This window comes from Vespula pensylvanica, chromosome 13 (assembly GCF_014466175.1).
Source record: "Vespula pensylvanica isolate Volc-1 chromosome 13, ASM1446617v1, whole genome shotgun sequence".
NCBI classification, from domain to species: Eukaryota; Metazoa; Arthropoda; class Insecta; order Hymenoptera; family Vespidae; genus Vespula; species Vespula pensylvanica.
Genome location: NC_057697.1, coordinates 4226618 through 4250032, shown reverse-complemented (window position 1 = coordinate 4250032; position 23415 = coordinate 4226618).

Below are 23415 nucleotides of genomic sequence, written 5' to 3'. Positions count from 1 at the left end.
GAGAAAGAGAGAGAGAGAGAGAGAGAGAGAGAGATCGCCCTAAACGATAAGTCGAACTCGCCGATCGGAATGCAAATAGCGGCCTGCCGAAAATGGACAAATCACTGTAAGCACACCCCCGTTGGATGATAATTACTAGTCGATCGTTGGGAGTAGTACGGTGGGGTGCAATTCTGTTGTCTCGTAATCGTCGTCCCTTCGAATGCAAATGCTGTTAAGGATCTACATAAGATGAGAGATTAACCAAGGTAAAAAATAACATGCGTGTGTGTGCATCTATGTATATGGGTTTATGTATGCGTGCGTGTACATGTGTGTGCGTGGGTATACTGAGTATGGTAAAAAGGGGAAAAGAGGGTTGGAACACGGCAACTCTTATTGCCACGAGGAGCTTCGTTACTTTTAAGGTTAGCATACACCATAAGGTTTATACACCACAAGGCCGTTCGATTATTCGCCATTTAATTTACAACAAGATATTACATACGCGGCTAGTAACCAATCGGGCATTGCGTAGTTTTTTTTTTAAATTTCTTAGCTTTTTCTTTCCTTTTTTCTTCGCAAATCAGGGAAAGATCTTAATGCTAAAATTGTTAAGAACGAAGATTATAAAATTTGTCGACGGATCAAATTAGAAATGATTAAGAATTATTATTCATGTAGATATAAATAGACGTTCTTTCTTCCTCTCTTTCTCTCTATCTTTCTCTTTCTTTCACCGTCTATTTCTATGGAGATCCTTTTACTTTCTATCCTTTTCTACCGTTCTACTCTGTACTCTTTCTCTGTCTCTTTTCATTGAGAGGTCCTCCACATGCTCAAGAAAGGCAGCTCCCTGGTCTGGCAAGGAAACTCTGCGTACTGTCTATTCGTTCCAAGCTAACACGGTGCCTTAAAACGACGATGTCACGATAACGATACGTATGGCTCGCTAACCTAACGTCTAACGTGGGTAGACTTCTGCTAACACACCAAGGACTACATATATGCGCATCCTGGTGCAACGATAGCCTCGGTCGACCAACCCAACAATCTACCTTTCTCTTTCTCTTTCTCTCTCTCTTTCTTCTTCTTCTTCTTCTTCTACTCCTTGGTGCCTACTTACAAGCCCCATATTTACACGCGTACGCGATCGTACGTACTCCTGAGGCTCTCTTTACCGACTAATCTCTCATCTTAGATCGCATTCCGCCCTTCTCCTTCTCCCTCTTCTTCTTCTTCTTCTTCTTCTTCTACTTCTTCTTCTTCTTCTTCTTCTTCTACTTCTCTTTCTCTTTCTTCTCCTCCTCCACCTCCTCCTTCTTCTTCTTCTTCTTGATGTTCTTCTTGATGTTCTTCTTGATGTTCTTCTTATTCTTATTTCAAGTTGGTGTAAAAGAAGCGGGACGTGCGTGAAATTGCACCTCAACGATAAAGGAATCGGTGATAATGCAGTAAGACTCGGTGAAACGTTGCTTTTCAGATTGCAAAAAAGTGACAAGTGTTCAGTTGGAATTTCACGTAGGCTTTAAGTTAACTTAAGGTTGTCTGTTAATGTAAGCTGATTTAAGATTTTGAATTGGACACTTATTTCTTTTTATCGAAAATTTTCAGTTTTAATCAAAAAGTGAATTAAACAAAAGTGATTTATTATATACTGAGAGAATTATTATTATTGATAATTAATTAATCGACCGATAAGTGTCTTGTTACATTAAATCTGATAATTTGATAATGTCCAAGTATATATCTCGTTTCGACAATGTTACATTTTTATTTCAAACAAACATTCGAATTTAATATAATTAATCATTGCATTTTGATCGTTAAAAAAGTGACAAGTGTTTATCTGAAATTTTATATAAGCTATAAATTAACTTAGGATCGTATTATAGGATTTTAATTTAAGATTAGATATTTCATTCTCAAACATTTTCAATTCTAATTAATGAAAATAATTTATCGTAATTTTATTAATCACGATAACTAAACCTTGCTAAAGTAAATAGCTTATTTGTAATATTTATCAACCATCCCCAAATGTATATTTCGTTAATAATAAACATCTTTCTCTATTTTTATATCACAATCTATTTATAATACAAAATAAAAAAATATTTTTCGACTTAGTGAACATAACTCAACATAATTAATGATAGATGTAAATCAAAGTGGTAAGAAAGAAAAAAAGAGATAATCAGTCCCAATAAAGAGAGAGAGAGAGAGAGAGAGAGAGAGAGAGAGAGAGAGAGAGAGAGAGAGAGAGAGAGAGAGAGAGAGAGAGAGAGAGAGAGAGAGAGAGAGAGAAATGAAGAAGAATGTTTAAAGAGAGATAGATAGAGTTGAAGGGAGTATGGGAATCAAGTAACCCTTAATTCTTGTCGCCTTAACTTATCTCGCAACAGATCGTGATCACTCGAGTGTGCCTACCTGACACTATGAAACATCGGGATTTAATTAGTCTAAAGTCACGTCACACGATAGCCACGTAGTTACATTACCGGTTTCCCTTTCTCTTTCTCTCTTTCTCTCTCTCTCTCTCTCTCTCTCTCTCTCTCTCTCTCTGTTCTATATTACTTGCTGATCGATTCGATTCATTAAATCATTATATTAACTAATATTCACTTAAAGATTTTCATGATTGATAAAGATCAAATGACTCTAATGTATTTCATTAATATCGAATTTTATTAAATATTTATTCGTTGTATTAATGAAATTGTGTTGTAATTGTTTGTTTGTTTTATTCGTTATTTTATCATTATTTGCAGAATAATAAGACATACAATTGAAATTTTGGGACAGTGTTTCGTTTCTTTTTTTTTTCTTTTGAATTATAAATGATCTTTTATTAATGATAGATAAAAAAATGTTGAATAATTTTCAATCTTTGATATTCAAATTTAATTCGATTTTATCATTAATTGTATATCAGCAAAGACGATTAGACGAAGAAATGTAGTTTGAAAAATGTGTTTGATAGAATGATAACACTAATCGTGTTAAATAAACGTTAGGATAGTAAACATAACGCAATATTATTGAATGAATGTGTAAACTATGCAAACTGATTTCGAAAGATGAACTTCGTCGATTCTGAATGGCATATCCAGTTGCAGGAATAGCAAATAGGGAAAGCTGGTGTAGATTTCGTACATTGATAGATGTAATACATATGTACATATCTAAACATACATGTACGTATATGTATATTTATATATGTATATTTATATATATGCACATATGTACATATACATATAGATGTGTACGATCTTAGTACGTACGAAGTTGTGTCACACGAGACTCTGTCGACGTCGACACGCGTCTCGCTTAATGGCTATGCGATTTACGTTAGATCATGTTGTCCATCAACTTTACGTTACCTTCAATGGACTCACTCAATGGTGTCAATGCGAGCTGGAAATATGTCTTTCGTCGAGATTATGTCGTTTTATCGCCTGTTTCTACTAAGGAAAACACGAGTGGAGATTTATTTATGAACAGTCGGTCACTAAGCTGATAGATACGTTAGAATGTTAGATCGAATATAAACAAATCAAGTATCTAACACATCGATTTTATCGTTATCATTACTCGCAAAGTAATGTATCTAAAGATTAATCGTATCTAAAAATATTTCATTATTTCATTGGATCAATTATTAATAATTAATATTTTATAATAAGGTATGTAATAGGATAATGTTGACTTAATGTAATATTAAGTATAATAATTTTCTAAATAATAAAATGTAATATAAATTATATAAAGTAAGTATATGTACGTATAAATAAACAATAAACGGGAATATTGGATGTAAACATTTATTACAAATATAAAATTATTACAAATTTATTATAAATTAAAATTATTACAATATAAAAATTATTACAAATTTTTATTACAAATATAAAATTAATAAATTAATAAACAATTATACAATTATAATTTATTCGTATGATTAATAATTATGTTACTCTGTTAACAAATAATTAATAATTATTATTTAATATTAGTTTAATATAAAAAAATATTTATATTTTATAATAATTAATTATTCGTAAAACTGAAATTTTTTATTTCGTATAAAAATTAATCTATGATCGTATTAAAAAGATATAATAAATTTCACATAACAATTTCTTTTATTATCGTAAAATTATATAGTACTATATACGACGTTCATTAAATTGAAGATCGTGTATAAGAACGTGTATTATCTGAGAAATTGATATTTGTATTACGTCACGACCTTGAGTTATGAAGGTAGTGTCGCGAATGAACCATTTATTGTTATTATCCTAGACTCAAAATTGGTTACGTGACCTTTTTCAAGGTAGTCAGTCGTTCGAGAACCGTCGATAAGGATACACACTCTTTTTCCTTCAACGATTATGAATTTCAGGTATATTAGATTTTATAAATTTATATATTAGAATAATATTATAATTTTTCTTCTTAGATAATACAATTTAGTACGATGTAATCCGATTTGATTTAATCATTATAATTGATTTTATTCAATATTATTAATTTTATTTATTCGTTTTATTTATCTATTTTATATATTCGTTTCATTTATCTCATTCGATGTTATTCATTTTATTTATTCATTTCATTTATTATGTTCAATGTTATTAATATTTGTTCGTTTCGTTCATTTATTTAATACAATGATTTCATTTATTTCATAAAATATTAATCATCATTTTAAAAATCCTATAGAAAACTATTTTCCTCTTTAGAATCTTCTAATTAAAATAGAATTATCGTTTACTATTTAATTATATTTTCTTCGTCCCAACTATATCCATTCCTTTTTCACTAATTATTTTCTCCCTCTCAACTATATTCATTAATTTTTCACCAATTATTATTCATTGCTCGTTACACGATTATTTATTTAAAACTAACGTAATTATACGTAAGTACGTGTTATATTACACGCAAGTTCACAAGTATCTTTTATCGCCGACTCGTTTATGTAAAATTCTTGTAGACGAGTAGTGGTCTTGGTCGGTTGGTATGTATTTGAAAAAAAAAAATTTTCCTATCGAGGAAGGAATCGCAATGGGAAGGAAAATAAGCACTCGCGGTAAGACGTACAAAGGTTGAGATGGAAATGGGCGTAGGTAGAGAGAAAGAGACGGACAGACATATAGACATACAGATAGATAGATACAGAGAGAAAGATAGAGAGAGGGGGAGAAAAAGAGAAAGAGAGAGAGAGAGAGAGAGAGAGAAAGAGAAAATATCGTTTGTCCCTATGCACAAAGCTGGCCATAGTCAGGTGCGAATACGTTTAAATTTGAAATTCAGTTACTCCGCGGTTGCGACGCGCCGGGAGGTCCTGCGTCGTAAATCCAGCGGTAACTTATTATTTTCGCGTAGCTTCGTATGCAGTTGTAACTTCCGCGATCGTTTCTCTGGACTTCGCGACTTCGTTACGTTCAACGAGCAGACATACTCTCTTTCTCTCTCTGTCTCTCTATTTTTTTCTTTCTTTCTCTTTCTCACTCTTTCTCTCTTTCTCTTACTATATCTATATACAGTCCCAACGAAAAGTGTCCACCAGGATTATTATGAAATCTAGTGATTCATAACCTTCGATTTCTTTTTTATTTTTCTATTTCTTTTTTCTTTTTTTTTTTTTGTTATGGAAATCCTTAAAATCCGGAATATATATAACACCGAACTAGCTTCAATAGGAAAACGTCAATAGTGCATGGTCGAAGAATGCCGTCAGATTACAACTGATCTATTGGAAAATGTTCAACGTAATATTGAGGAATAGATTTTGTTTTTGAATGGAGATAGACGGTATATATTTTGAATATTAAATAGAAGAAAAATTGTTCTCAATTTGAAACTTCTAAATAGATTTTCTCGACTAAAAGATTCTAGATTAAGAAAGAAAAAATAGGGCTATTAATGTGTACAGAAAATTAAAAGATCTTATGATATGTCACTTAAATTTGCTCCCATTTAAAATGATGTCACTTAAATTTGTTCCCATTTAAGATTTTTGAGGGAATAATTGAAAAGAGGGTCAGTAAATGTATGATAAGGATCTATTCTTCTTAAAATGAGTAAATTTATGATGAGGATCTATTCTTGTGGAAAATAAAATTAACCTGTTTCAGCATTTTTCGAAAAAATTCATTAGATTTTATTAGATTTAGTAGATACTTTTTATTGAGATAGTGTATATGTATATATAGATCATCGATCATATTTATTTACCTGAGTTTATTAAAGCTATCAAAAAATAATCGTTTTGATTAATTGTTGAAATTAATGTTTTTATTAATATGTTAATAATTATTTATAAATAATTTTTATTAATAATTTATTTTTAATATATTAAATAAATTTATTTATTAAATATATATATATATTGTATATTATAAATTGTATATTGTATATTATTTGGCTATATGTTCATATAACGCAATTATGGTAATTAAGTATAAAAGTTTGCCAATTTCACTTGTAACATTATGTTAAATAATTTATATAATTAAGGATAAACATAACAGAAACATAATTTAACGTGAAATACGATTTTAAGTGGTCGATACTTGTGGATAAATCTTACTTAAGAACGTAATTTTAAATAAAATGTAGTTTTAAATGTTTGAATACATAAGTATCAATTGTACGTAATGATCCTAATCTAATTTCGAACATACAACGCATAGGTATCACGTACGTAGATAAAATTACATATACGAAGATACAATAAGGAGAAATTTTACAGTCTGTGTATATTCGTTTCGATTTTCTTCGAAATTTGTCTTTCTCTTCTTCTTTTTTTCGTTCTTGTTTTTGTTTTCCTTTTTCTTTATTATTAGTTTTTATTTTATTTTTTTATTTTTTGTTTTTTTTTTTTTTTAAAGACAAGACTGCCGAGCGAGCGTGTTTTCAGGCGTTCGGTGGAGAACAGAGTTCGAAAGGGAGGGACCTCGGCATTTGTCTGACCCTCTAATTATATGGTATACATCGTGTACATCGAGCGAAGGGAGGTCGTCGAGGTCAGGGTTCTGAGAGAACTGGTGGAGAGGGCACACAAAACGCGCCACGGTGCATCGAGATATATCGAAAAATTGGCCGTAGCCGGATATCGACGCGGCGGGTAGCCGACTACAAAATTTACCGGCCGACAAATAATAATTATTCTCGTTTCGTGCTGGCTGATCCGATGTTCGATGCGCCAAGACTGGTACATTCGATGCAAGAATTTTAACATTATCCGTTAGATTTATACAATTTTTCACTCGTCGATTAAATTTCTGAAGAATCAGTAAAACAATATATATATATATATATATATATATATATATATATATATATATATACTCTGTAGGATCAATATCTGAAGAATCAATAAGACTATATATTTATTTTTTTATTTATTTAATTATAAATATATATTGTCTTGTTGATTCTTCAAAAATTAATCAAAGTATATATATATATATATATGAATAAATAAAAATTCGAAGGATAGGCTATTGTTAGATTTACAGATTGGATTTACTCATCAATTGAATATGTTCATCAACAGAATGCCAACGTTTAAAAATTTAATTTAGAAAAAACGTGATTTTTCATGAATCAGAGAAGTAAATATTAATTTATATGATAACATAATTTTACTTAAACAATAATTGATACAAATGTAATAAAAATAATGTATAGCATAATCGTAGGATTCGTAATAAGTGTGAAACGTTAATAAAACATCTAATATGACAAATGAATTAATTATCTAAATATTTTTCTTTATATTCGAAATTTCATTCTTAAGAATTGATAACATTTTCGAGTAACTATAAGCCCAGTAGAAAATGGTAACACTTGTTGCGAAGTTGCGAATTACAAATTGTTCTCTCGCCAAGAGACAAAAGTCAAAAACTTTCGGTTATATTACTGTTCCGAGAATTCACTTTGGAGTTCTTTCTCATAGCTTATCTCGTTAGCTCATCTCGTTTGCTCATCTCATGTAAAATAATTAATGCTGGGGTTTACCTTGTGCTATATCCGTGAAAAGTCGAGGACGTTTTAAGTTCATTATGAAGTTTTCTGGTATAGCTAATGAGGAGAGTTGGTATTTCAAGAAGTTACATTAATTAATATTACATCATAATTATATTAGGATGGTTATAAGTAATAAACAGTTTAATTAACGATCACTATAAAAATTACCTTTGAATTATATTATTATATATTAAGTGATATCGTAACACTCAGTATGACGATACAACTACAAAGAAACTAATAAGATATACGTATGTGTATCTCTCTCTCGCTCTCTGTATATATGTATGTGTTTGTTGTATATAAAGATGTAATTTTAATTAGATGTTAGGGCTTGAGGATGTGTTAACTTTATGGACGCAAATACTTACGGAACTATTCGAAAATTTCGGATAATAATTTCACTCCACCATTTCTAAAGGTAACGACAAGCTAATCGAAAATTTGTAGTCACGTAGACGGCGACGTCAACGATAGTTTGAAGAATTGACTCTCTCTCTCTCTCTCTCTCTCTTTCTCTTTCTCTTTCTCTTATTCTCTCTCTCTCTCTCTCTCTCTCTCTCTCTCTAAGAAAATCTATCTCTCTTACTATATTCGTATTCTAGAACGATTCGAGAGATTTTTAAGCTACTTAGAAATTTGAATCGATCGTGCCTAGTTTTGGAAATTACTCTGCCTCTGTCGCAAAGGTTCATTTATTAAAGGACTCAATTACTTAATCTTATTAAGATCCAAGATGGCCTCGTTTTGATCTTACCAGAGATGGGAAATATGTCGATCGGAAGATATTTTTTTTTTTTATTTACAAAAATGTCTTGAAATATTATTAAATTCTGACTAAAAATTTCCATTGTTTTGTATACCTTTGAGTAATAATATTTTTCAAATAAATTGTTACATTTTTTAACGTTTACTTTCTAACCGCACAGTTTTTTTTTTTATTTTTATTTTTTTCTTAATTTAAGCAAAATTTACTTTATAGCATGTTAATAAATAACTAGGGTTTTGTTTTCTGAAACATATAGTATTGTCTTATTTTCTGAAACATACAGTAAAATTAATTTCTGATTAGATATTTCCTTGATCTCGTATGCCTTTAATTAATGTCATTTTTAAAATTTTAAATTTACGTTTCTCAACATACACTTCGTAATTATCAAATATTTTTATAATCTAATCTTAAGAAAAATTAAACTCTTAAAGAACTTTAGCAAGCAATTAAGGATTTCTTATTGAAAAAGAAAAAAAATGTACGATAAAAATTATCGATATCCTATTAGTTATTTCCTTTATCTTGTATGTCTTTAATTAATCTCATCTTCCAAATAGATTTCTACATTTCTTTACATTTACTTCGTGATTACAAAATTCTTTTTTAATCTAATCGTAAGAAAAATTAAACTCGTAAAACCTTAGCAAGCGATTAAGGATTTCTTGATTTTCGAAAAAAAAGAAAAAAGAAAAGAAAAAACCGAAAGAAATGATCAACCTCCGATTAGATATTTCCTTCGTCTCGTATCCCTTTAATTAATGTCATTTTCCAAATATACTCTAAAATGTCTCAGAATTAACTTCCTAACTAGTAACATAAGTTCTCTTTGAAATCTAAATAGAACTCAACTTGTAGCACTTTGGTAAGCTACTTTGAACGTGCTTATACACGTACCCTATTAATTAGAAATAGTCGAAGTGTATCCTTAAACGTGGAAGGTCGTTAAGATAAGGATAAAACTATGTGAAAGCTTTCATTGGACACGGTAAGTTTAACATTTCGATTTAGCGAAAATAGAAAGAAAATGAATTCTGATCTATAGGATAGAATTATTCTACCATGTAAGCATTACGAATTCTTTATTATAAAATAGAGATGACGTATGTTGTAAAATGGTGATAGAGGGCGAATTAAAAATAAAGAGGGTGCATTCTAAAGATCAGCAATAGCAGGACATTGATTAATGATCGATAGTTTCGTAGGATTTAGGAGAAACATTCTTAAAAACTTTTTGGACTTGTTCTCTCTCTTTTTTTTTTTCTCTTTGTCGAGATTTCATGGAATGTTAAGTAATAGCGATCCTTAAGATCACCATCAACAACACCGTAACGCATAGCCGCCACTTTGCTCGACGAATCGAAGCACGTGTTTTATTTTTTTCTTTTATCTCTTTTTTTTTAACTCGATTATACGCATTGCATGAATTCAGGACCTGTAATCGAGAGTTCTCTCTTTCCCTATTTTTATTTTTCGTCAATCGTTATTCTTAACTTAATTCTTGAGTTGAATTTAATATGACCGGTGTAAAGGTATATCAAAATTATGGTAGGAAACCAAAGAGTAGGGAAATTCCCGTAGGAGAAAATCGTTTTTTAGAACAAATTTTAAATTTTGCTTTTTTGAGGATCGTTTCAATTTTTGCACTCTCATTCGTTTTAATGTCGTTCATAATGAAATTATGTATAATTATTTATTCATTTTTTTTTTTAAGAGAGTAAAACAGTAATATAAGATTCGATTTGACTGATTGTTTTTTTTATCTGTTTTTGTTTCTCTTTTTCTTTCTTCAATGAAATTTACCATGAAATTCGTTAACGCTTAATCGTTCGATCAATCATGATTTTTGCTCGTAACATTTGTTTATTTATTGATTTAATTAATATTCTATTATTAATAAAAATCATCATAGTGATTCTATTGTAATTTATATCGACTTTTATTTTGTTTTTATCATTTTTTTTTTATTCATAATTTGTCAAATGTTTTTCTAGAGAAACGATGCATCTGATGACTCTTTCCATTTTAATTTGACGAACTCTTTGGAAAAAGAAAAAGAAAAAAGGAAAAATAAAGAATAGACAAATTTATTAATACTTAAAAAAAATTCGTCCTCTCTGAGAGGAGTATAAATTATCTTTTGGAATCCATCAGGCGTTTCGACAGGTCTTCATAAAATTAAAATCAGCTAGTACGCTGGAGGTTGTCCTCGGAGTAACAAAGTCGTTAAACTTTCTCGGGTTCGTCGTAGAAATAAACACGTCGGAGCGTATGATCGGTCGACCTATATCGACTTGGAGTTTGCCAGCTGACGTATAACAGCGGATGCTATAATAAGGTCTTAGCTTTGCTCGATTACGTGGACAAGGTCGTCCCGCTTCATGCGGAACTTGATTTTCTTTACCTCCATCTCGGTTCATCGTAACTTTTTCTTTTTTTTTTTAATGCACTTATGCGTTGTTTTCTATCCCTTTTTTTTAATAAAAAAGTGTAAACAAATGTTTTCTCTCTAAAATTTTATTAGAAATGCATGTAAATTGATCGATAAGTAATACTGGAATCATTAGAATTTTGTATCTAAATAAATAATATTATAACATACCATGCGATTGAGTATATATTATTATATTGTTTAAAATAAATAGTACAGAAATTTTTAGTATCGTATATACATATATATAAATAAATAATACTATATTACATAGTATAGTGTACTATAATATCTCATATTAGTTTATATCTATTAATAAAATATTAATTATTCTATTGGGTTAATCAAAAAGTAATGTCGGTATTTTTAATACTTTACATCTAGATAAACAACATTATACTGTAGTATACTATAGGATAATATTGTATATATTATGTTGTATCTACTAATAAGGTAATAATTTAATAAGGTAGTATAAATGTAAACATTTATTTATGTATTTTTAATTTTAATTTAATTAGTAATATATAATTAATAAATCAAAATTATTAATAATGTGGTTGTAAGAGGTATAATATAATGTCAGAAAAAATTAGACATTAAAATGCAAATTAATTGTCAATTTATTTAAATTTTTCCATTATAATAATTTTGAAATATATCAAATGTAATATATACACACACACATATATATACCAATACATATATTAGTAAGTTGTAATATATACTAAATCGTAATATATTTTTAGGTATATTTAAAATTAGTATTAAATGAAATATTTGAAAATAATAAAATCAATAAGAATTCAATCTTTAGTATCGAAGATAAATTAGTAGAGTCAAGATTTAAAGTTGAAAAAAATTGTAATACGATTATCGATGAAGCGTAGCATGATTAATTACGAGTTTACGAGTTATCGATGTCTCTCCTCTTTCAAGCGAATCCTGCCGAACGAGTTGTAATGGCCGATGAAAAGTTTCGAGGATCAATTGATCCTCGTCGAAGCTCGTTAATTCGCAAAGTTCAAACTTCAAAGTTCAAGATCTTATCTCACCGATCAACTTCCTCTTTATGTGGAAAATAAAAAAGGGCTTCAATATTATCATTTATTACAGATCATTTACATAAGCATATAATATAATATTTAAAAGCATTTTTTTAATAGTATTTTTTTATAATTATTATTTTTTAAATATTTATATTAATTGTTCATGGAAAAAAAGATTTGACGATATAATTGTAAAAGGTTTGAAGTGTCGCGTTTGTTTATTCTTTATGAATATTTAATTTTTTTATTTTATTAGATATTAATAATGTAATTCGTAACTTGTATTATTAATATTAAAAAAAAAATAATTTTTCCTTTGTTTTATATAATACTTCATTAATTATAATATATTTTTGTATCATTAATTTTATTTTTAATGATAAAATATTTATAAATATAATAATAAACGATAAAATGCTATTTGCTTATACAATAAAGAAAAACTTTTCTTGTATTACATTGATAAAAATTATAGATAATTTTTAACCCTTTTTCAAATTATAACACAGCAAATTTAATTACATAATTAATAAACAGAAAAATAGAAATCTAAAAGCGCACAAAAATTTAAACAAAATAATATTCAATATATTCGACAAATTAATCAACATTTAACTCACCAAGATGATCCAAACAAAGCGTTACGACTTATTCTTATTATTTAAAATCGTATCATCGAGCGTATTTTCGTTTAATAAAATAATTATTATATTAATCTTTGCAATATCATAATTATCAAAAGAAGGACTTAATATTAATTATATAAAACTAAATATTTTATAACACGTATAGATAGATATATAATTTCACATTAACAACAAAAAGTTCATACCCCATTTAAATTACGATCATAATATGACTAATGATAACATATAAATAAGAATATAATACTCTATGAAATAAAGAATATAAATATTCATCAAATAAATGGATATACATAAAAAAAAAAATGTATGGATAATGCATAACTATCTAAGAAATAAATATCTTTTGATACGTTGCCGACTAGTAATAAGAAATAATTGCTCGATATATACTATATTCACGGTACACTATAGTTCAGTTCGAACTGAGATATCTTTGAAACGATACTTACTGGATTATACCTAATGGCATAACGAATCTCCTCCGCGATTTTATATTTCTAATCCTATTAACCATAGAGCGAACCTTTAAAATCGGTTACGGTTATGAAGAGATCGGCCGACATAACGTATGTATCACCCTGTCTCCTCTTTCGGAGGATCGGATTCGTAATATTCCTCTTCGCGCCATAAGAATATTCTTCCCTCTGGTAACATGATATTTCCTCGACAAAGACGAAGATCGTTTTTTTTAAATAAAATCAAATAAAATAAAAAAATAAAAAGGAAGAAACAAAAACAAAAAGAAAACAGGGTTAACACGGGTATATATACGGATAGAAAGGAGAATTACTTTGGACGATCTTATAAAATCGTCTTTGAAGAGATGAGGAGACAGGAGACACAGGGAGAGAAGGAAAAGGAAAGGGAGAGGGGAAGAGGAAGGGGAAGGGAAAAGGCAAAGGAAAGAGAAACACGTGATCGTTAATCCTTTTTCAAGAGTGTGTAAGTACGTCTAATAAATTGGATAAACCTGAGGATATTATGTTATAGCGCGTGTAACAGTCCGTTGGAATGGATTAGTTTCGAAGAGAGAAAATAAGGGGAGTATGGAGATTGGGATAAGGGAGAGAGAGATGGAAAGAGGGCTGGCCTTGACGTAATAAAAGAATATAACGAAGATGTTGACGACGAAGAAGGGGAAATACGACCAGCGAGATACAACGATGAACGAAAATAAAACGAAACGAAAAGAAGAAACGAAAAAAAAGGAAAGAGAAAATGCAAAAAAAAAAAAGAAAAGAAAAAAATGCAAAGATCGAGGCTCGATCGTTGAAGAATCGTATGAAGGTTGAACGAAACCACCCCCAATTTAGTTGTCCGGGGGTGGGGGGTGGATCTTAAGAGCGATAGTGAAGAAGGTGAAGAAGGGAATGGTGGATAAGGGGGAGAGAGGGGGAGAATGAAAGATGATAGACGAGTCGATACGTTCCCACGCGTTCTCGCGTATGAGAACTGAGAAGCCTAAAAGCCGTTGGGTCCATTCTTCTCTCTTACTTTATCTATATATCTCTTTCTTTCTCTATCTCTCTCTCTCTCTCTCTCTCTCTCTCTCCTTCTTTCTCACCCTTTTCATAGTGGGCGGTTATAAGGCCTCAGGGGCTCAAGCGAGTCCCTAATCACAGCCTCGACTAACGCTCTCCTACGCAGTCGAAGAGAGAAAAAGCGAAAGCGAGAGAAAGGGAGAGGAAAAGAGAGAGAGAGAGTGAGAGAGAGAAAGAGAGAGAGAGAGAGAGAGAGAGAGAGAGAAGGTGAGAGGGAAAGAACACATGCGATCTTCTTAAACGCGTTCGCACTCGGTCGTGCGTTCGCGCGCACTCGCTAAAAGCCGAGTAATGCGAACGTTCTTAAATACATGCCGTTAAATCTCTTCGTTCTTTTATCTTCTTCCTTCTCGAGATATTTTACTTCGCTCTCACGCCTATCTCTCTCTCTTTCTCTATCCCTCTCTCTCTCTCTCTCTTTTTCTTTCTCTCTTTCTCTTTCTTTCACTCTCGCTCTTTCTATCTCTCTCTCTTTCTTATTTTCTCCCTCTCTTTCTATAATAACATGCGCACGCACACGAGCCGTGCAAACTCGTTTTATACAAAATTAACTCGTATACTGTAGAATACCATCCTTAAGGCATTATATTATATGTAGATTTTATATGTATATGTATAATTTAATATATATATATATATATATATATATATATATATATAAATGTATCTATGTGTATATATATATATGTGTGTATGTATATATGTACGTATGTATGTTTATACTCGTTAATAAATTTTACATTATTTTAATATACTTACATAAAAGATAGAAATACTTTTTAATTAAGTAAAATAATTTCTAATTTTTATATATATATATATGTATATATATATACAAATATATATATATATATATATACATATATATTTAAAATATAAAAGTTTTTATATAAATAAAAAATATAAAAAACAAAAAATACAACCTTCGTATAGGTATCTGAATATACTTGTATACACATTTCACATATATATGAAAATTTTACGATTACAATAAACGGCTACAAATAAGTACAAGCCGACGTAATTATCAGACAGAAAAGAAAACCAGATTCGCGTTCCCTTTTATTTCTCCTTTCTTTTTTTTTTAATTATCTATTTCGTTATACAAAATTTTTTTTTAATTCTGCAAAATTATTTCCTTTTCTTTTTCTTTTTTCATATTTCAATTAAATTTTCGTTGATATAAATAATAATAAAAAATATGAATATGATATACATATACACATACATACATACATACACACGCATACACATTCTCTTGGCATTTACTCCGATATTAAGTCACAGTTCACGTAGAGGACGAATTTAACGCGCATTAGCGCGCGATAAATTTCAAGTCGGCTGGCTGGCCGACGAGCAAGGGCAGGGCGGCACCGTGACGTGCCGTTTCTCTTTTGCACTCACAACCTCGTTATGTTCCTCCTTACGTAATCGCCAAGCCATCGCTAGTGGTAATCGATACGGAAGACATCTATCATCCGGTCTTTCCCGCGACTCCATTGGAACATACATCTCAACGTGAGTGAGAGTCTCATTTTGTGTAAATACTCGATATAAGAAGAGGAATATCGAAGGACAAAAAAAAAGAGAAAAAGAACGAGAAAGAAAGACAGAGAGAGAAAGAGAGAGAGAGAGAGAGAGAGAGAGAGAGAGAGAGAGAGAGAGAGAGAGAGAGAGTAATAACACAAAAATAGAAAAAAAAGAAAGTAAAAGAAAAAGACAATCTTGGAAAATATATCTCATACAATTTTATTGCTCTACGTACGTACGATCGTTTTAACGAAAGCGTTGAGATTATGTTAAAACGAATGAATTTATCATAATCGTTCTTTCATTCGAAAATTAGTCGATTCTCTTTCAACGAGAAAAAGACAGAAAAAGGAGAGAGAGAGAAACACAAAAAATAGAAAGAAAAGAAAAGAAAAGAAAAAGACAATCGTGGAAAATATATTTTATACAATTTTATCGTACTACATACGTATGATCATTTTAACAAACCCGTTGAGATTATGTTAAAACGAATGAATTTATCATAATCGTTCTTGCATTCGAAACTTTAGCCGATTTTCCTCCAACAAGAGAGAGAGAGAGAGAGAGAGAGAGAGAGAGAGAGAGAGAGAGAGAGAAAGATAAATGGATTTATTATAACATGGTTAGTTTTAGATAAAAGATAATAATAAAATGTAAGGATTGAGTGTTAATTATTATAAATGTAAGGATTAATGTTAATTACTGTAGTTACGTATCATTTATATAAAAGACGATTTTAGATACGAAAAAAAAAGAAAAAAAAAATTCGATGATTATAGTGATTAGAAACTTATTGATATTGAATTGGTCAGTAATTAATGTCGGTATTTTCAGTATTTTATGTTTATATAAATGATACTAATATTAGAGGAATAGTATAGTATTGGATTGAACAGTAAATAATTACGAAATTTGTAGTATTTTATATTCGAATAAAACAAACATATTTACATACATATATATATATATATATATTTACAAGTATATATTTTTTATGTAAATAAAAATAAATAAATATTTTTATTTATTACATACATGTTTACATATATATGTTTTTTTTTTAAATAAGGAATATTGGTATTACAATAATATAATATTGTTCCGGAATTAGTACTATTTTGTATCCAAATACAGATATATAGATATATAAATCAACAATAATTAAATAAATAACACTAGTATAATAAGAATAATATAAAATTGATACAATAAGTAATATGGAATTTCTAATATACTGTGTATAATGTACTGTGTATTTAAATAAACATTATAAGTAACAATATTACGCTAGCTTAAAACAATATTATATTGTTTAATTATCCATAGTCGTCGAAGTAACGTCGAAACTTATGTGTGTTTATGCAATATTTTTTATAATGCTATGCTAATCTTGCATTGACTAATAAGAAACATAGAAAAAAAATATTTAATATTTTGTATAACGTTATGTTGAACTCGGCAATTGGTCAGGATAAGCAAAACATCAAAATTCTTCAAAAAGTTTCTTATTTTTTTATTTTTTATAAACATCTTTCTAAATAAACCAGTATCTATAACAAGAATAGTGTAACATTAATAAAATTTGTAGTATATTATGTATATTAAACAAATAATACAAGTTACGATGCTATACTAATCTTCGATTGACCGATAATTAATGCATTGGAATTAACATTATTTTAATATAAAAAGGAAAAAGGAAAGAAAAGAAACATTTGAAACAAACGATCTATAACAAGAATAATATAATACGATCTTTGAACTCGATGCATAAAATCTTTTTCAAAATGCAAAAAAGAATTAAAACATACGCTAAATGAAACGTTAAAAACATTTTGCATGCATTATGAGCAATCGAAGAATTAAGAACAAAATAAGAAAGGAAATTGATCAAGAGTACAACGACGATTAGAAATTATTCATTAATTAATTTAGAACTATGAATTCGATCGGATTATTTTTTCTTGTAGATTCATTTTCAAGTTCATATCATGAATCGATAGTATAATAAAATGCTATCCGAAAATAAATACGATTAATATACGATTGATTCTTTCGATCGAAAGGAATCGTATAAATTCATGTCGATTGAAAACAGTTAATGCGTTAAAATTCATCCTCGCGTTAGCATACCACTCACGGAATCGTGCGAATCGATAAAAGTGAGGCGTTCGCGCGCGCAATAGAGTGGCATAATCGAGAGATGAATAGATCAGGAGGATGAAGGTGTACGATTTACCATACACATACATTGTACGGATATATACATATACATACACATACATATACTCGCACATATGCATACATACGCTCACATAGCTCGATATTCCTCGATTATTCCCTTCTCTCGATGGTAACTCGCATTCGAAATCGTCCTATCGTCGATCAGTGGGACCAATTTCGAACGGTACCTCGGTCCTTTGATTGCTTATCCATCATATGACGCGTAGATCGTTATGGCTTATTTATGCACATGAACTTCTTCCATTCTGTTCATCTCTTGTAAGTAAGTACTTCCCAGGAAGAACTTATTGTATGTTGCATAAGTCACTTAATCCATACATTTTCAATACAATCTATAGGTATTATGTTTATATCTGAATGATCAAATACGTGAATTCAATTATCTACTATATCTCTATATCTATTTTAATTATTACATTTTTTCTTTTGGAATTATGTATTTTATACATACACATTTTTTTATATCGAAGTTGCAATAACGTTCGATTAGATATGAAGAATGATTATTGTGGAAAATAATTGGCATATTAATTCAAATTGGATATGTTGTATTAATTCTATTTTATTAAGGCACTATTGATAATATGTCATTTGATTTATACATTTTCAATTATATATTATTACTATATAAATGGTGAAATATAAATGAGATTTTTAGTTTAATTGTAATGTTTAAATTATCAATTTTACAAAATATCGTTTTATATATATATATATATATATCTTCTAAAGTTGCAATAATTAGATATTAATGATAATTATTGTACAAAATAATTAGTGTATCAATCTAAATTGATAAAAATATAAATTAAATTTTATTAAGTGTTAATTATATTTTTATTAAAGTGCTATTAATAATAAGTTATTTAATGTATACGTTTTCAATTTTAAATTATTATTATATGGATAGTAATATATAAATTCGTATGTTATTTTAATAATTATAATTTTTAAATAATAAATTAAATGAAAAATCATTAGTGACGATTATTGTGCAAAATAGCTAATATTATAATTACAATTGAACATGTTGTATAAATTTTGTTAAATGAATTTATTCAAATCGTCATAGTAATAATTTCTATTGTTAAGAACTAAGTTGTTCAAATTAATAGTAATTTTTCTCTTTCTGTCAATAAAAAAAAAAAAGAAATATTTTCATGTCCAATAAGTAGATAATGTCGAAATTTTTATTGTTATTTTGACATATTATTGTGTTGTATTGAATTTTTTCTAATATTTATTATAGCATATTTTGAATTTTTATTATGTCTAAACATAAACAACACTAGTATTGTTTTATTAAAAATTCGAACATAGCTTATCGATCAACTCAATAACACTATAATATTGTTATATTGCTATTATTTATTTAATACATTACTATACCATTGTTATTTATATTCAGTATATTACTATTGCAATATACTAATATTAATATTAATATTGTATATATTATTTATTTGTTCGTATATAACGTATACCAATGTTCTTTTATTTTGATATAAAATGTTGAAAAATTTCGAAATTACTTATTCGTTGATCAAATATTTCTATAATCCACGATACACTTAAAGATCTAACGTAACATTTAAAGACCGCTCGTCAATGTGGTAAGAGAGAAAAACGTTGATTCCGATGCGATCGATAGATCATTCTCGGTGTTCTCGATCGGCTACTGCCCCCGAGCGAGTCGGAGTGAGGAGAGAAAGAAATAGACTGTTGTCGCACGTTGAGAATAATAATTTTCACGGGAATGTATTTCCCAAGACAAGATCTACTTTATCGATAATGGTATCGATTCAGTTCCTTCGATCTCTCTCTCTCTCTCTCTCTCTCTCTCTCTCTCTCTCTCTCTCTCTCTCTTACTCTCTATCTATCTATCTATTTCAACAACCCGGAAATTCAAGTAGAATCGATCTATCGATCGATCGATCGATCGATCAGTTGACGTGGACGGGCGTCGTTCTTTCCACGCCTGTGTAAATTGAAAAATCTCGTGCGATCGAGCGAATCAACTTTCTTGATCGTGATTCTTTGGTATCAAGGAAGAAAGATAAAGAGAGAGAGAGAAAGAGAGAGAGAGAGAGAGAGAGAGAGAGAGAAGAAAGGAAGAGATAGAGATAGAGACAGACAAAGAGAAAGAGAGAGAGAGAGAGAAATACTGGTGTCCGAGGAAGCCTGCTAGAGCATGAAAGTGCGACTTGTACGACCATCATGCGACCTTAAATTACTTTCCTCGTGATTCTGCTTAACAACGTGGAAGTCAGTTTGCCTACTTCGTTTGAGGGTAAATGAAGATTCAGAGAAAAAGAGTGAGATAAATACCGTGATAAAACAATAGGAAGAAAGAGAGAAAAAATATAGAAATAATATTCCAAAGAGAGAAATACAGAGAAAGATTGAGAAAAAATGGAGAGAGAAAGAAAGAAAGAGAGAAGGGTTAATTAAAAAAGTGAATAAATTATAGACAATTTATTTATTAATTTATATATTTATTTATTGAATAATGGTAATATTATATTTTTGATAAATATATTCATAATAATTGCAGGTATTTAATATACATTGTAGATTAGATATATAAAACGTTTTATAGTTTTAACAATGTATTAGATTAGTTAATAATTAATGGCGTAAATTTTAATATTTTATATAGAAATGAAGCAACAACATGTAAATAAAAAAAGAATATTACAATAATAGGAATATTATAATATCTTACATATAAATATAATATAATAGTAAAAATATTTTATATAAAAGTATGATGGTAATATTTTACATAAGAAATATTGATATTATTACAATAGTATAGTATCGGATTCATTATTAATTAATGATAGACATTTATATTATTTTATATCCAAATAAAACAATAACGTCTATATAAACGATAATATTATAGTAAAAATAGACGTAATAGTATAGTACTAGATTGGCTATTAACTAATATTTTATATTCAAATAAAATAAGAATGTCTAAATAAACAAGAGTAGCATAGTAGAAAAAAAGCATATTACAATATAATACAAGTATAGTACTGGATTGTATTATACTATACTAGTACTGGATTAGTAATTCATATTTATAACATTTTATATCCAAATAAAACAAGAACATCTAAATAAACTATAGTAGTATACTAGAAAAGATAAAAACATACTACAATATTATAGTCTTGGATCGATTATTAATCAATATAAGATATTTGTAATATTTTATATTCAAATAAAACAACACTATTGTAACAATACTAGTATAAAAAAATAAACATTTAACTGAATTCTACAATACTAATAAACTAGTCTTTATAATACTATTTATAATACAAGTTTTTTTTTTTTTTTAATATTATCTATAATACCAATAATGTTGTGAACAACATTGGTATCATATTTAATGAAATTTAATGCAAACAAACTCTAATAAGATTGTAAGACTGTTGTTGCAACAATTACGAACGATTATTTTTTAACGAAAAAAAGAATGAATAACAAAGACATATCCTCCGTGACTAATGTGATGACGGTTAACGTCAGAAATATGATAATTAGATAAACGTGATAAACAGGAGTAGGGTGCGATGAAAGGGTCCGTCTAATAATTTTCCCAAGATAATCTCCCATCCCACGGACGATGGTGGTGTGATGGTGGTGGTAGTGGTGGTGGTGGTGGTGGTGGTGTTGGTGTTGGTTATGGTAGGGTGAGCGTAATTTCGCGATTTGTCAGTCGATAAATCGTTTCCGCCGATCTACCGTTTCGTATTCCCATTGTCAAGTGAAAATGTAGAGTAGTAACGATGGTATTGCTAGTAATGGTGATTGTGGCGGCTGGTTATTGTGTCATTGTTGGAACCCGCACTCGAAAATGGAAATGGTCATGTCGTTAAATAGTCCTACAAAATCCCATAATCCTCGATAATCCCGAACGCTATAAACCGTACAAAACTGACCGGCATTTTAACTTTCTACCTAACGAAAACGAGAGCATTTGGTGATTAGTTGATGTATTTGTATGAGTTTTTTCCTTTCTTTTTTTTCTTTCTTTCTTTCTTTTTTACGAGAAGAGAAATGGTCGTGTAATCGATTTAAACATTTTCCAATTAACAAGTTAAAAAAGAAAAAATAGTAGCGAATTGTTCATTCGAATTTATATCAGTTAATATTCATATACATATACTATGAGTATAGGAAGTAAGCCAGGAATAAAATTTAAATAAAATGTGATAAGAGAACGTTACATTACGTAATCCAAATTTAATCGTAGAAAATATAGATAGTACCAGGTTGATGATCTTTAATTGAGAATAATAAATAAAGCAATATTTACTTTAATATCGATCGTTGTTGTCAATTCGCATCCACTATCAATCGTCTTCACGATCCTTTTAAAACGTTTATTCAAATATATCAGAATTTCGATTTGCAGAAATTGAAGAGAAATTCAAGGGAATACATTACGTAAATGGTTTGAAAATTGAGTAGTATTGATAATACTAAATCAACAATATCGATTGTTGTTGTTAAATCGTGTCGACTCTCGATCTTGTTTTCATTTTTGTTTTAAAACACAAATTCAAATATACCCAAATTTTGATTTACAGAAATTGGAGGAAATACATTTCAACAAGGTGAAAAATGATCGGACGTAGACGATATTCAGAAATTCAGAAAGGAAGATGAAAATCGGTTGGACTTTGGAAATATACCTCGTGGTTGGAATTTAAGAAGAAACGGGATAATAAAGCAAAAGAGAGCAAGAAAAAAGAAGAAGAGGAAGAAGAAGAAGAAGAAGAAGAAGAAGAAAGAAAAGAGGAAAAGAGAAAAAAAGGCAAAAAAAATAGTAAAAAGGAAAAGAAAAAGGTCTCTGGTTATCGAATCCTGTTAGCAAGAAAGAGCGTCTCTCTTTTCTTGGATCTATCGAAGAAGATGCGGATCGAGAGGATCGGTATTAGAGTCCGAGGAAACTAGATCGATTTACGATTCCGCGGTGCAGAAAAAGAAAGAAATAAGGAAAGAAAGAAAGAAAATAGTAGGAGTTTGGAATTCTTGGCACGTAGCCGCGTAGGACGCTTTTGAAATTCAAGGAGAAGCTTTCCGCTATCGTTTCAGCAGAGGAAACCGAAGAGGAGAGTCTCTATCTTCGAATTTGCTGGATGGAAAGGAAGAAGAAGAAGGAAAG